At 40.5% G+C, this 14571-nt stretch overlaps 1 protein-coding gene across 2 annotated transcripts in view; it reads right to left on the minus strand.

Moving 5' to 3' along the window:
* dtx1 (deltex 1, E3 ubiquitin ligase) overlaps positions 1–14571 on the minus strand; it is a 56698-nt gene that overhangs the window by 24819 nt on the left and 17308 nt on the right. The gene's annotated exons all lie outside the window — the stretch shown is intronic.

Below are 14571 nucleotides of genomic sequence, written 5' to 3' on the forward strand. Positions count from 1 at the left end.
GTTCAAGCTGGGCAAAAAATGAAAGTCCACAACATGACTCATGTTATGCAATCCTGCTTTTTATTTAAAAACTTCCAAAACACACAGCTTTAGTAACACCCAAAGATTAAAAATAAAACTAAATTAAGTGAAACTTTGTACAAAAGTTTAAACCCGAGTCTGAAAAAAGAATTATAATTTCGCTGTACAATGTACACGGTCGTCCCTCGCCACATCGCGGTTCGAATTTCGCGGCTTCACTCTATCAAGGTTTTTCAAACATATATTAATAAATCATGCCGTTTTGTGGTTGAATACCACCTATTTGCCTAAATTAAGCATTTTAAATACAAATATAAGGCATTCAGAAGACGCATTCAAATTGTGAGTGTAGTATTCTACGTTGCTCACTAGGTTCTATGAGACAAACACCAAGCTTGATCCCTGGAAGAACATCCTTTTATTGCAGGTACAATCATAACATAACCTTAATAATAATTCTAACAACAACAACAACAAGGGTTACTGTTGCGGCCATAACCCACAACAAGCTAAACCTCAACTTTGAACCTTCAACGTCACTTCCTGTCCTCCACACAGAACACATATACTGCGACACACACGTCTTAAACGGCTTATTTTCTCTGATTGTGTCTACTATATTGGGTAACACAAATATAAAGTTGCCTATATGGGAGTTAGTTCATGTCTTGAGGGCTCTAATGTAAAAAAAACATATTTAGATGGTCGTAAACAGGTTTTCTACTGTATGCCATAACCAGGAAAATATTCAATTTGTAAAAAAGGAATCCTACTACGCTGAAATTCTCTTATCACAGTTAATAATAAATAATTATCACTTAACATACAAATACACCATATCCTCTTGTGCAATGGAACTCAGTACCTGTCTCCTTAAAAGGTCATCCAAAATTCTAAACACACAAATAGTCAGGAAATAGCAAACATTTTTGGCATAAAATGCAAGTTGAGGCACTGTTGAAAAGCGAAACAGATCTAGACTAAGTAAAGCAGTGTAATTTTGTGTTTTGAATTCTAAAATGTTGGCTAAATTAAATAAGTTTGTTGTCATTGGCAGTTTAAATGTACTGTACTGTAACTGTACATTTTTGACAAAATAGTCCCTGAAGAAAGTACCTCTAACTCACATAAAAAGCATTTTTAAAATGCTAATTTCAATATTTCATGCATGTGTATGAAGAGGGCATTTCAAATGCTACGCTAGTGGCATTTATTTATTTAACTATAGTGGGTAAAATGTAAACAGTTACAGACACTAATGTCACTCAACTATCTCCGGTTCACACTGATACGACTGTATACATGATTCCCAGCCGCCGAAAGGGACAATTTCTGTTGCGTTATCAGTCAGAGACATTTTTTCTTCATAGTTGACAAAAAAAAATTGGCGTCAGACAAAACCATCCTCACTATAATTATGGTTTGCTTCCGGTATGCTGTGCCATTGCGATCCGTTATTTTTAAATTGAATCGCTCCTCGTATGATGTCACAGCTCTACACAGAGTTGATGAAGCCCACCAACTTTCAAATTTAATTGCTCAAGTTCCGTGCAGCCTACAAAGTTTTGGAACCTGTTAACATGCATGTGGGAAGGTGCTCTACACATCCCCAGTATGTGTGTCGTGGGTAACCTTTAAGGCGCTCGCAAATTTAAAATAAATGTAGTCACTTCAACATGAGGCACATATACTGTAGTTTTTCAGAAAGATTAACATTCAAGCCTTCTATCCGATCCAGTAAATTTGGTTATTGCTATTGACCTTGCCATTCATTCCAACCTCAATCCAGACTCGGGTTAATCCAATTAAGACGTTAATAAGTGCTGAGACAGCAATGTGAGCAGCTGTTTAAGATTAAATTGTAATAAATGTCAATGCATACGGAAGTGATTGTCACATTAATTCAGTGGTTCAAGAGTTATTTCACCTAGGTCATCACATACAAGGTTGCACAATGGCAGAAAAATCTCTGGGGAGATCAAATATTCAGGAAACCTGACATAACCATAGTCCTCTGCTTTCTCTGTCTCTACTTTGTAGAACTCCAAGCACCTTAGTCCCACTGCTGACAGCCATGAACCTGCACCTCCATTATAAAACACACTACAGGGTTTCGCTACATGTAATTGATCGTGCTATCGAGGTGGTATCAACAAAATAAAAGCCACCACAAGTTAAAAATGATTTTTTTTTTTTTAAAATAGGGATGAGCCGAATATTCGTTTTAGAAGACTAGCCTTTACGGATAATGCATTTTTGCAGAGTACGAGCATGAAACGAGTATGGCTCGTGATTATCCGTAATCGTGATGACGGAAAGTCCTCATTGGGTAACTATGTAACAATGTATTCACTCTTCACGCTCTGTTATTGGCTAGTCACACACAGCGACCGCTCCGCCCTAGACAGACTCGCCTAGAGTCACATTAGCCCAAAATTGACGTCCGTAAAAATACTCGGAGTGCATAAAAGACCACTCTCCTCATGCTTATGATGTCTGAATTTGCTGCTCCCTGCGTGCGCTCATGACAGCTCCCTGTGCGCACGCTCATTCAATGCTCGCTCACGGTGCCTGAATAAGGGCTCGCTGCTGCTTATCGGTTTGTATGATATTTAAAGTTACTTGGTAGACTTGTTATCTTACATACGCGGTGCATTTGACAAGACAGAGCTGTAAACAGCTCGTGTTAAGTCGGTCACTGCCTGTGCTTCTTTTTTGTGTGCTTGCTTCAAATTTGTCTGGTGATATGAAATCAGTTGGAAAACATTGCTTTTAGTATTGAACGCGCTGCTTTTGATAAAAATACAGTGAACAAGGCTGACAGATTTCCCTGTTTGCATAAATTACCAACTTCACTCTGATCATTAAAAAAAAAAATTTAAAACGTCATTTAAAAAAAAATCTGGTTAAACTATGCCCACTTCCGGTTTATTCCCCGCCCACTCCGGGTACAGATCATTTAGAAGGGTGAACAGATACAGATAGTGGTGTACTCGCTCATCCCTAATATATACATTATTATTTACGCACATATTGACCACAATTAGTTTGAAAACATTTTAAAATATAAGGGTGTCACTGCTCTTTATTTTCATAAACATGCACATGCATATGCGCAACCAGATAAAAGTACGCATCCAGTCTTGTGTTGATGTTCACTTTGTTTCTTGTTATCGTGGGAATGACAAATGGTCCGTAAATTGTGGAATCAATTGACGACAGCTTGTCATAGGCTAAGCCTATCTATGCCAACGTGTGTGATTGCTCACGTTTCAATCTCATTTGACTTTCTGGCATCTTTGTTTACACTATGGCTGGCTCTCACTGCCTCTTTGGCGGCAGCTAGCTAGCTCGTTTTCGTCCCATGGGTGAGTGAAGTGTCTAGCACGTTCATGGGATACATGCTAAGTTAGTTTAGCTAAGTTAGTGTCACTTAATCTTGCTCTCTTATCATTATAATACTTATGGCTTGTCTTCAAAACACTCGGTGTGTGTATAAGTTGTTCAGTGTGGCCAGCTTGAAGAAAGTGACACTATCACAAGGGTCTCCAACAGGTAGCTCGTAAGCTAGCAGTAGCTCACCAGCTGATGTTGAGTCGTTCACCAAAGAATAATTGCTTCGCATTTGTTTTGTTTTTTTAATAGTGTTCTATTAAAACATGATGTCTGTATTTAATGACAAACGAGCACACCAAGTGGAGATATGCTTTGTAAATAAAGTACAATTTAAATGTTGGCAATCACATAAAACACAAATAGCTCACCTCTCCTTCCTTTTTATCAAAGTGGCTTTAATAGCGCTGCAAGTTGGATACACCTGTGCTATCATAACCCTGGACTGTGAATTTATACCGTTCATACCAGACACTTTTCTATAACAAAAATATTTAATCTTGTTTTAATTGTTAATTATTTTGAACTAAATATATTGTTGAAGTATTAGTTTCCCATGTATTCTTATTACTCGAAAATAGGTATCAAATTAAATTTAGGTTTGTGTCAAACAGTACAACATTTTGTACTTTTGTACTAGTCCTGGTACTATTTGACTGACTAGGTCACGTCACAATAGGAGGCTTGGCATTTTAGACTCTCTAAGTGCTCTCAGTAACTTTGCCATTAAATTAACAGATTTGCAATGTTCTCGATTCACGTTCTGCTGGTCGTTGAAAAACATTAAGTTAATAAGTAAGTCATAAAAATTGTTATTTATCATAATCAAAAAAAAAAAAATTATGCAGCAGCGGCACGACACAGCAGCGGCAGTCCGCCCTCCCATGCAGCCAAACACCACAGCTTCAAAATATCCTAGGGGAAATCCTGCACTTATTGTAGTCACTTGGAAAATCTTCAGTTCAACATGTCAGCAAGCGTATCCAGACACCGCTCCTTTCCCACATGGGTAAATTGTTTGTCTAAGAATCACAGTGATAATAGTGAGGTGGGATTATATTCAAGGAAGCAATGAGTATAAATACTACAAAAAAAATTCCTTTAAACAACCAGGTATGGGCCTACAGAGAAGAAATTCATCAGCAGAAATCGTAATGTGACATTCAGTCTCTGCTTCAAGAGCTCATTCGTATGGCTAATTTCATTTAGTGCTTCAGTGAAACAAACATTCACTCACAACACACCTTACTCTGCAAGCTGCTTTACAAACACCTGCACTCTCTCTCACTCATTTCATTGTTCTACATTTGAAATAAAGCTTGAATGATGTGGTAACTGTTTGCATGGATGTGTGTTCCTGCAGATAAAAAGGTCTTACATATCTGTGGAAAGTGAAACTGAATAATAAAAAAATACGATTCTTTTCGAGCAACGGTGCCAAAGGCCAACTACCAGTAGTCTGATGCAATCTGCTGTAATTTAAAGTTGCGTTCACTTGCTCGGCCAAAAGGTCCACAGTTGTTGATGTTCTCAGCGACCCTCTGTGCCCTTTCAGGAACAGGACACTGAGAAAAAGTGTCCACTTCCTTACTGGGTCTGTGTGATTTTAGTAGCCTTCTTTCCTGCTGCCCTCAGTGTCCTCCAGTTGTCCTTGCACACCAGTGTAATCGCTATCCAGCTGGAGCTAACAGTGTGATGTATTGCCTTGTCTGGTCCAAAAGAGGGACTTGAACCCCACTGTCACTCAGAGCCAGGAGGTTTCAGGCAGCTCTTTGCTGCCCTTCCATAGCTCAGCTAGAGGAAAGCTTGTGTGTGTTTGTTTGCTGCGGCAGGCCATGTGTGTCTCCATTCCTAAAAGTTTGGTTTCCCTCTGGAAGTGACCAAATGACTCCTGAATGGCTGGACAAGAAAAATTTAACTGCAACACCCTTGACTGTCCTCAGACGCCTGCAGCAAGAAGTGAAAGCAGATGCTGTACAGTTTATGCGAGCTATATGGAGAAATATATAGGGACAGCTGGCCATTACAGGAAGTGACCAGTGGAAGACAATATGGTGGGTAACCCCATATGCAGCTCTACCAGCTTCCAGTCTGAGAGGGCTTGGCTCTACAGTAGTTCATCCTAAATGTCTTTGATGGGGTTGAGGTCAGGGTTTAAGTACTTCCGCACCAAAATCAGTCATACGCCTCGTTTACACTTGCACATTTTGTCCCCTCATTGTTGTGCCAATTGGTCGTAAACAGGTGTGAAAAATGTATAACCTGTGCCAGTGTGCCAAGAACATTTTGAAATGTTCCAAATTTGTGGCATGGATCATTTCTGTGAACTAGTTGTGAATGCAACGTGAACGCACCGCAAACGCATCGCAGCCTACTGTATGCCTGAACAATGCGGGCAATGAGTGTCAAATAGCGGTGGGGGAAATAATCGATTCTTAGATGCATCGCGATGCGGACATTGCCAATCGATTCATAAATGTCAATAACCGATACTGACTAGGGGTGTAACGATACACAAAAATGTCATTTCCGTTAATTTTCAGTACAGAAAAGGCAGAAAAAATGACTTTAAATTATTTTATTAAAAAAATGCAAACAGAACTTTTTTTTTTTTTTAATAAAAAAGGGACCCATTTGGGTGATATTTCAAATAAAAAATTTTTTATAGAAAAATAATAAAATAAACAGTTGTATTCGAACAATTGTTTAAACATTGTGGCGAAATGTAATGGACAGTTACAGTTAAATAGCTCTCTGTTGCACGTGAAGTCCAACCATCTGTCGTAAGTGAAATAGCGGACATATGATAGCTCGTTGACATAACTTTTAGTTTTTTCATAAAGTGCTGGTATAACTTGGTATAACTCTGGCTAAAGTGAGGACGTGATGGTATTTCGTAGCGAGGTTCAACAACATCGCTTAAGTTCTGACATGAATAGCTATAGCGTTGTACTGCCAAAAAAATGTAACTCTTAAGAGCTATTTTTGTTATTGTTATATTTATCCAAACAAAGGGTACCTTTAGTTGTATTAGTCATTAAAATGAACAAGAAACTGGAGAAACAAGGGTGTACTTAAAGCCAGCGCTCTCAACAACTGAATATGGACGTGATCTTGTGGTTATAAAAACTCCAATACCATGTGTTACTGCTTTGGCCCAGTCAGAGTTGCGTGCTAGAGGTTGTTTATAATGTGGCAATGATTGATTCATTGAAAATATGTATTTTTGTCTATAGTGTACATAGAAATTTGTTGTCTTTTTTTGTGTTCAATGTGACTGAAAGGTAACGACCGTATGATGACATTTCCTGTGTAGTCTGGGACTCAGCAGCTGTCATCATCCCTTTTACAAGTGAATTTTAATTTTTCACTGGTTGTTTAGATATGCAGTGACAGAACAGTAGTGGTGTCACAAGACACTTGTTGATGAGACAAGACGATACATGAGATTGGGCCTGCAAGAACGAAACGAGACGAGATTTTAACATTACTTTTAAGAATAGTACAGTAAAAAAAATTACAATATATTGCAATCTACTAATTTAATTTCTACAATGTTACACTTTTCTGTACTCTGTGTATGCCTCCACCCACCGAGACAAAGACTGTATGACTGACAAAAGGGTTCACTCAGTTCATTGCCGTTCTATGGAACCAATGCGCCAAGGGGCTGAAACCAATGCACAGAGTGAACCCTATTTCTGCCTGTTTGGAGGATGGAGACACACATGCACATGCAATGTATTGAAGCTGGCAGAAATATCGACTTCATTTCCATTTATTGTGTGATACATTCATTTGTTATTATCCTAGGCCTACTGCCCACAAGACATTTTTTTTTCTGAACGAGAAATCTTGTCATGTTTTAATCTTGCAAGATCTTGTGACACCCCTACAGAACAGCGATCCATATCACATTAAACAGCCCAACTAATGAACAATACAGCTGGATGCCAGACAGCAGCAGCCTTGATACTGGATGTTGGCATATCAATACTGTACTGCAAGAGCTAACAATACAAAACATGGCAATACCAATTTGTCCCAACCCGAGACTCAATGGATTTGCATCACTGCTCACAATAAGTAATAAATCATTTCTGAAAATGTTTGTTATGTGATGTAAACACACCTAATGGAAATTGAGAGTGCATTCGAGTTGCCATCGCATAAAACATGAAATGTAACTGTTGTAATGGAAGCTGTGCCTGAGGCTATACAGTGGGGAGGATCATAGATAGTACTGTATGTGTGAATGTTTCCACTCGTCCTTTCCCTGAGCTCAGGTGCCAGCAGCAGACTCCTTAACATTCCCATTCCACCGTCTCTCTTGGCTGTGCACCAGCACTGTCTTGCTGAGTCGTTCCTCACATTTTCCACTCGCTCCACACAATGCTCAACTCTTGGACAGAGGGCAAAAGTCTGACAGTGAGTTAGGTCGGTATCACCTAGTTAATACACTTCCTGTCACAGTCGCCGTGAGAGAGAAGGCAGCTGAGAGGCGCCACAATCATAAGCTTTATGATATATCCTTAACCCCTCCAATTTCTCAGAGGTCGCATTAAGCCGACTAAAGCGTGGGGCAGCATTTTCTCTTTCATACGGGAGGAGACCATGTTCAGCGGCATCCAGCTCAATGCAGTGTGAGGGGTACAATATTTCAACTTGTGGTACACCAATTAATCAAAGGCACTTTAGACAAAATGACATGCAACTAACATTTCACTTATGTTATCAATAGTTTTGCCCTGGAAGCAAGATGGTCTAGTGGTTAGCATGGCTGCCACACACAGATAATTCCTGTTTGAATCTCTGTTGCAATATGTACTGTATGTCTATGTAGAGTTGACATGATCTCCCGGTGATAAAGGTTGGTTTTCTCCTTATACTTCAGTTTCCTCCCACATCCCCAAAACATACGAGTTAGGCTGGTAATTATAGGCTCTAAATTACCCATAGGAGTGAATGTGAGTGTGAATGGTCGTTAATCAAACATGTACGCGCTTTATGATTGACTGGTGAACAGTCCAGGGTCTACACAGCCTGTTGACGGAAGTCACCCATTACCCCAATGAAGACAAGCAGTATAGAAAAGAAGGAAAGGAAAGTTCTGCCTTCATTAGAGCCCCTTATCTTTTCTATCATGGATTGATATTGAAACCATGCATAGTTTTATGTGAAATTATCACAACAAGATGAAGTTTGTGGAGCTTTCCTATCTTTTTTGAACTAAATTTACACTAAAACCCCAAATAAGGTGCTTACTCGAAAGCAGATTGATTTTGTGTAATGTTAAACCATGTTGTCCAAAATTCAAAAGAATACTTTTCCTGCCGATGCTTCCTCACACCCATATCCATCAGGTTAAAAACACTGTATTTAAAAAGGAGCTTCAACTTGACTTTGGGCACAGAAGAAAAAAAAAAAAAAGACAATTTTATAAAAATGTCACTTCAGACAGAGTTCTTGAGGGGAAACAAAGCCTCACTGACTTGCAACAAGTTTCTAAAGCAGAGGTGGGCAAAGTTTTTGACTCACGGGCCGCATCGAATTAAAAAAAAAAATAAAAATTGGCCGGGGCGCCAGGCTACATGTTTGATAAACACAATGATACACGATAATCGCTAAATCAATTAATCGAACAATAAGGGGAAAAAAACGGTCGATAATTTTGTCGGCCTTGATAAATTGACATGTGCATGCCTGCGTGTTTGTTTTCTTTGTCTCCGTTTACCACATAGGCAGGATGACAAGAGGGTTCACTCGACATCTGCCTGTGTGCATTGGTGCTACAGTGGAATGAACGGAGAGAGTGAACCCACCTCTCAGTCATTCAGCTTCTTTGTTCCAGTAGTGGCGGTGGCGCTACTAGTGAGTGCTAGCTCGCGTCAAGTTAGCCTCTTGAGCAAGAATACGCTAACATGAATTGTTAGCGTATGGTTTCTAAGGCAAATGCCACAGCCCCAGTGTGGGTATATTTCGGTTTTAAATAAAATGAATGCGCGCTCACAGACAGTGACAGACACTGCATTTCTTTGGGCAAAGAATATCTCATTCTTACTTTATTATGCGGATCTCAAACTATAGTAAAAAAAAAAAAAAAAACACTCAGTCACAGTCACCATTCTTGCCCATCATTTCATGTGTAAGATGCAGAACATCACACACACAAAAGAACATATGCATAGTCAAATGCAGATGATAAATGTGCTAATAATTTATGGAGTTGAGAGGAAATAAAATAACTGAAACCCATTAGAGGTTTGCACATAAACCCAACAGTGCAGCACAGGGGGAGAAGAAAGCTCTTTCCAAAAACTGCAAATAAATCCAAACGGAATGCTGCCAAGCAGTTAAAAATACATCACACACATACATCTGGCCCAAACAAATTTGACACTGTACAACAGTGGGTGGCACTGAAACACATACCACTGAGGAGTTTAAGTTCTTCCACTCATAAGCTGCTGAAATACCTGTGCAACCAAAATGTTCTGTGAGAGCATTTAGCTGCTCATTAACAACCAAGGCGAGATCAGAGACCATAATAATGAGGATGACAGTCGGCATTAAGCTGCTTTAACAGCATTGTAGGTTTCAATATCACAGCACTGCGCCTCTTCTCTCACAGAATCGCACATTAAAGCTCATTTTCTATGCTGAGACATGTCACATTCATTTGCAGCTCTTTGCAATGTACTACAGTAGTGAGCTGCCTCTTGGATTCCCCTCAAGCTCTATTGTGTCTTTGTTGGCAAACATGACGAATGCACAAAGCCAAAGCCTTGGCTGTGGTTGACAGAAAGGGTAAGAAAGAGGAGGTGGGGGGGGGGAGTAGGAAAGGCAAGAAAGACGAATAGTGTTAGAAAGTACAGGAAACATGCAGAGCTGGAGGAAAGGGAGACATTTGAGGAAGGAAGAATACTGGAGGAGGCCCATGATAGGTGGAGGATTTGTGCCAAGGAACAATAATAAAAAAAAAAAAAAAAAAATTAAAAAAAGGATGTCTTTCTTTGGCCCAAGCCTAGAAAGTGAACACTGCAGTAGAAAGGCTCTTACTAATGCATTTATCTGCCAAAAAAAAAAGGAGGGAAAAAAAGAGGCTTAACCTGAAGACATCCCCTGCTTTTTCAACTCGTACACACCACACAGAAAAGGAAAGGCATGCCATTTATTTGCAAGGTACTGTGGTTTAAACCAGCGGTTCTCAACTGGTTTGGCTGCAGGACCCACCATCATCCCTTCATGACAAGCAGCGAACCAAATTGCAAACATTTTTCAACTAAAACGTCTTAAATATCTTGTATTTAAAGGGTCTGCTTGCAACAATGACGCAGGTGTGCATAGAGGGCGCTACCTTTAACGTGTTGGAAGCATTCTTTGTCCCGCTCTCTTCCTGCTCAGGAACAATACATTCATCTTCTATGCCGCTTATCCCCACTCGAGTCACTATGCTGAAGCCTATCCCAGCTGGGTTAGGGCGCCAGGCAAGGTACACCCTTGAGGAACAATACATTTTGATCTACAAATTCAAAAACTATTCGAACAAAGTGTGTAAAGGTTTTCAGTACATGTTGTATCAGAGGGGTTGAATGACCTGGACTTAGACCTGGATGAGAGATGAAACACCTTTAAGAACGTCAACCTTGTCCAGTTGCTCTAATTCAACTCCTCAGATAAACAAAAAGTACAATTCAAAATAAACAAATGTAACTTTTTTCTGATTAACTTGGCAGGTAAGTTTAATAATCATGGACAAATGGAGGAGGTCCATTTCTTCTGTAGACCACCCCTTTGCCTGGGTCAATATATTGAACTGCGCATGAAACTGTACCTGCGAGTCTTTGTGGGCGGAATTCCCCACGCAAGACAACGTGAGCTGGAGCGGTGAGACGCTCGTCTCTTTATAGCGCACTCTTCTCCAGCAGATATAAAGGCAATCTAGCTGTGTGTCGGACAGACGGCACGTTAAGTTCACACTCAATGTCCTTCTCTTCCTGCTCATGCTTGGCCAAGTCGCCCATAAACATGGCACGCACCTTGTGGTAGCGTAGCAAGCGAATAGCACAGACGCAAGGTGCATTCAGGGACACCGGGTCATTAACATATTATTTTTGGCAGGATCGTCGAGCCACTGAAAACTTCTGGGTCAAGACCCACTAGTTGAGCATGACTGGTTTAAACAACAACAACAACAACAACAAAGAAGCAGTGGTTTGTTAATGTGCCGCCTCCAGTAGTGCAGCCATGCACCAGACCCTGAAACAACCTTCTGACTTTGTGGATGTCGTGACTGTCCTCGCCACTCGCTGACTCACTGTGTGTGGGTACACGCACATGTGCTGGTCTACCTGCATGAACGCCAAGAAGAGACGCGTGTTGAGGAGCTGAGCGTGGCTGAAAGCACATCGCTTGCATATTTGCGTTTTGCTGCACCGTGGCATCATTTTCACGCCGCTACAGCCACATTACGTCCGGCTGAAACCTTGCAAGCATGCCATCACGCCATTGCCTCATCGGGGGACAGTGAAACACACATATGTGCAGTTGGTGCTGTAGCAGCTACGTCGCCATTGTCACAGTTAAATGGTTTCTTGGTTGTAGTCACATCAACACGTTTTACAACAGTCCTGTTAGCTAAACTTTTCCCACTTAAAACAGAACTTTTGACACTTTTTGGTAAATGTCGATTTGTATATCTCCTTGCTTCTGCACAGAGGCTGAGGCTTTATTATCTCACACAATATTTTTTTTCTCTGCCCAGACTTCAGCCAACTGATGACTTGGATTCGACACAAGCAGGTCTTTAATTCCGCCGCCACTCCAGTCAGTGTCACCAAATTAACAATCAATAAGTAGGTTTAGTATATGTACCGTATATTACGCAACAGAAATTTCAACCAAACAACTAAAACCTTCAGAACTAATACAAATACAACAGCTCCTGCCAATCAGGCTAGCATTACATGGCAAATAAGAGATACAGTATATACTGTATGTTATCTAGGAATACAGGTGGGCTTCGGTTTACAGCAGACGGTGTTACATCGCTAAAAATGTAATTTTGGTCCGGAAACAAGACTCAGTCAAAAACTATTTACAGTGCGGTGCACCATGAAAAAATACACTATGTGCTCAACGTTGGCCGCACTTGTCTTAGGTGCTTGACTCTCGCGACCATCATTATGGATAAAGAGCTTATTGTAACGTCTACACGGACATGTACTCTCTGCACACAGCCACACACAAGTTCACAGACAAGGCATCCATCCACAATCCATCCATTTTCTCTGCCACGTGTCCTCGTTAGGGCCGCAGGGGTATGCTGGAGTCTATCCCAGCTGACTTTGGGCGAGACTGGTCGCCAGCCAATCGCAGGGCACATATAGACAAACAACCATTCACATTCACATTCATACCTATGGGCAATTTAGAGTCTCCAATTAACCTAACATGCATGTTTTCGGAATGTGTGAGGAAGCCACACACAGGGAGAACATGCAAACTCCACACAGAGATGATTCGAACCCAGATCTTCCAGATGTCCTGACTGTGTGGCCAACAGGCATAATGTAACGAATCCAATACATAAGCATCAAAAAGTGATGTTTATGAATTCATGTAGAACTGCATAACACCACGTAAATGAGGTAATATTCTGTTTTCTCCTAGGACTCTGGCTACTCTGGATTTTGCCTGCATGTGAAATCACAATATTTCATGTCAGACCTCACACAGCAAGATGACACACCATCACCATCTTGCCTGCTCTGCACAAAGCTGACTGATAGGAGTGCAATGTCATAGGAGACTGAGGAACAGCTCCTGCAGTTATGGCCTGTGAGATGAAATATACAACCTTGTTATAGGATTGGATTTTAAAAGTAATGTCAGCAAGGTATACGTGCACATATCAAGCAAGGATGCTAACTTCAATGACATCACCACTTCATACGGAAAGACTGCAAGTCCTGACAGCATATAACAACATGTGACACATAAAAAGAGATTCATGCTGATTGCCATGGGCAGCAGGCAGTAAATTATTTTGCTGAGACAATCATTTATGACCGCATCATGGCTGTCATGTCTTATCACAGGAAACAGTCTGTTGGATCAGCAAGTAAAAAGCCCCGTTGAGCAAGAGGTCAAAGAGCATGAGACCTCACCGCTTGGTGATGAGTCTTGCATTCAAATTGACTTATGGAAGAAGCAAACATCGTTAGATGTAGAATACGGTCTACTCTCCCAATTAGTTGCTAATATACATTTTCCCTGAGGAATCACAAGTGCAAGCACACCAACTTAAATTAACAATGATTACAGCTCCGATTGACAGCTTTATTTATGACCGTTTAGCACGCTTGCGTGCACATTTTTTGCTATGACAAAAATCAGCCGAGTGTAACAAAGGACACAAACTCATGGTAGTTGAGGCTAAAGGCTTGCATCTGGAACCAATTCAAAGTCATTGTTCTTGACAATCAACGTTGCGTAACAAATGACACACAGATGCTGTCCAGTAAGGCTGGAACACAAAAAGGAATTGCGTAATTCAAAAATCAAATGTTCAATTATCCTCAGCTCTGTTGCTGTGACGAGAAGAGACAAAAGTGCTGGACTATGAATTCTTTGAGATTTGCATTATGACTGATGTGGGTTTTAAAAATGTATCTTTAAAAAGAAGAAAAAAAGGTTTCCAGAGTAGAATCATTGCACACATTTCCTTAATAAATCATTTAAGACTTCTGGGAACTAGTCTTGAACAGATGAGGGTCAACTTTGAAATTCAATTTCTATAGCTCTACAGTCGGTGGAATTAATTGGGCCTAAGGCAGTGTACCACCCCCACACACCATTTCTCTGAGTGCCTCCCAGCAGCGACTTCAGCCTTGCCAAGTAATGGTGTTTTGGAACACACAACAAAGTATTACATGCCATGATTAGCTTGATTACACTCCATTTGCTTAATGGGCTTGTTTGTCTGTTGTGTCAATGTTAGACTCTATTGTAAAAGCCGCCCCCTACACAAAGCAAACATAAAGGGCTACCATTCAACACCTCTGGAGATGAATGCAATATTCTTGAATAGTTCTGGAAGGCCATATTTTAAAAATAAGTTGATGATTTAATGGATTGCATGAAAAAAAAGCCTTA

Source organism: Dunckerocampus dactyliophorus, chromosome 4, assembly GCF_027744805.1.
Source record: "Dunckerocampus dactyliophorus isolate RoL2022-P2 chromosome 4, RoL_Ddac_1.1, whole genome shotgun sequence".
In the NCBI taxonomy this organism is placed as follows: domain Eukaryota; kingdom Metazoa; phylum Chordata; class Actinopteri; order Syngnathiformes; family Syngnathidae; genus Dunckerocampus; species Dunckerocampus dactyliophorus.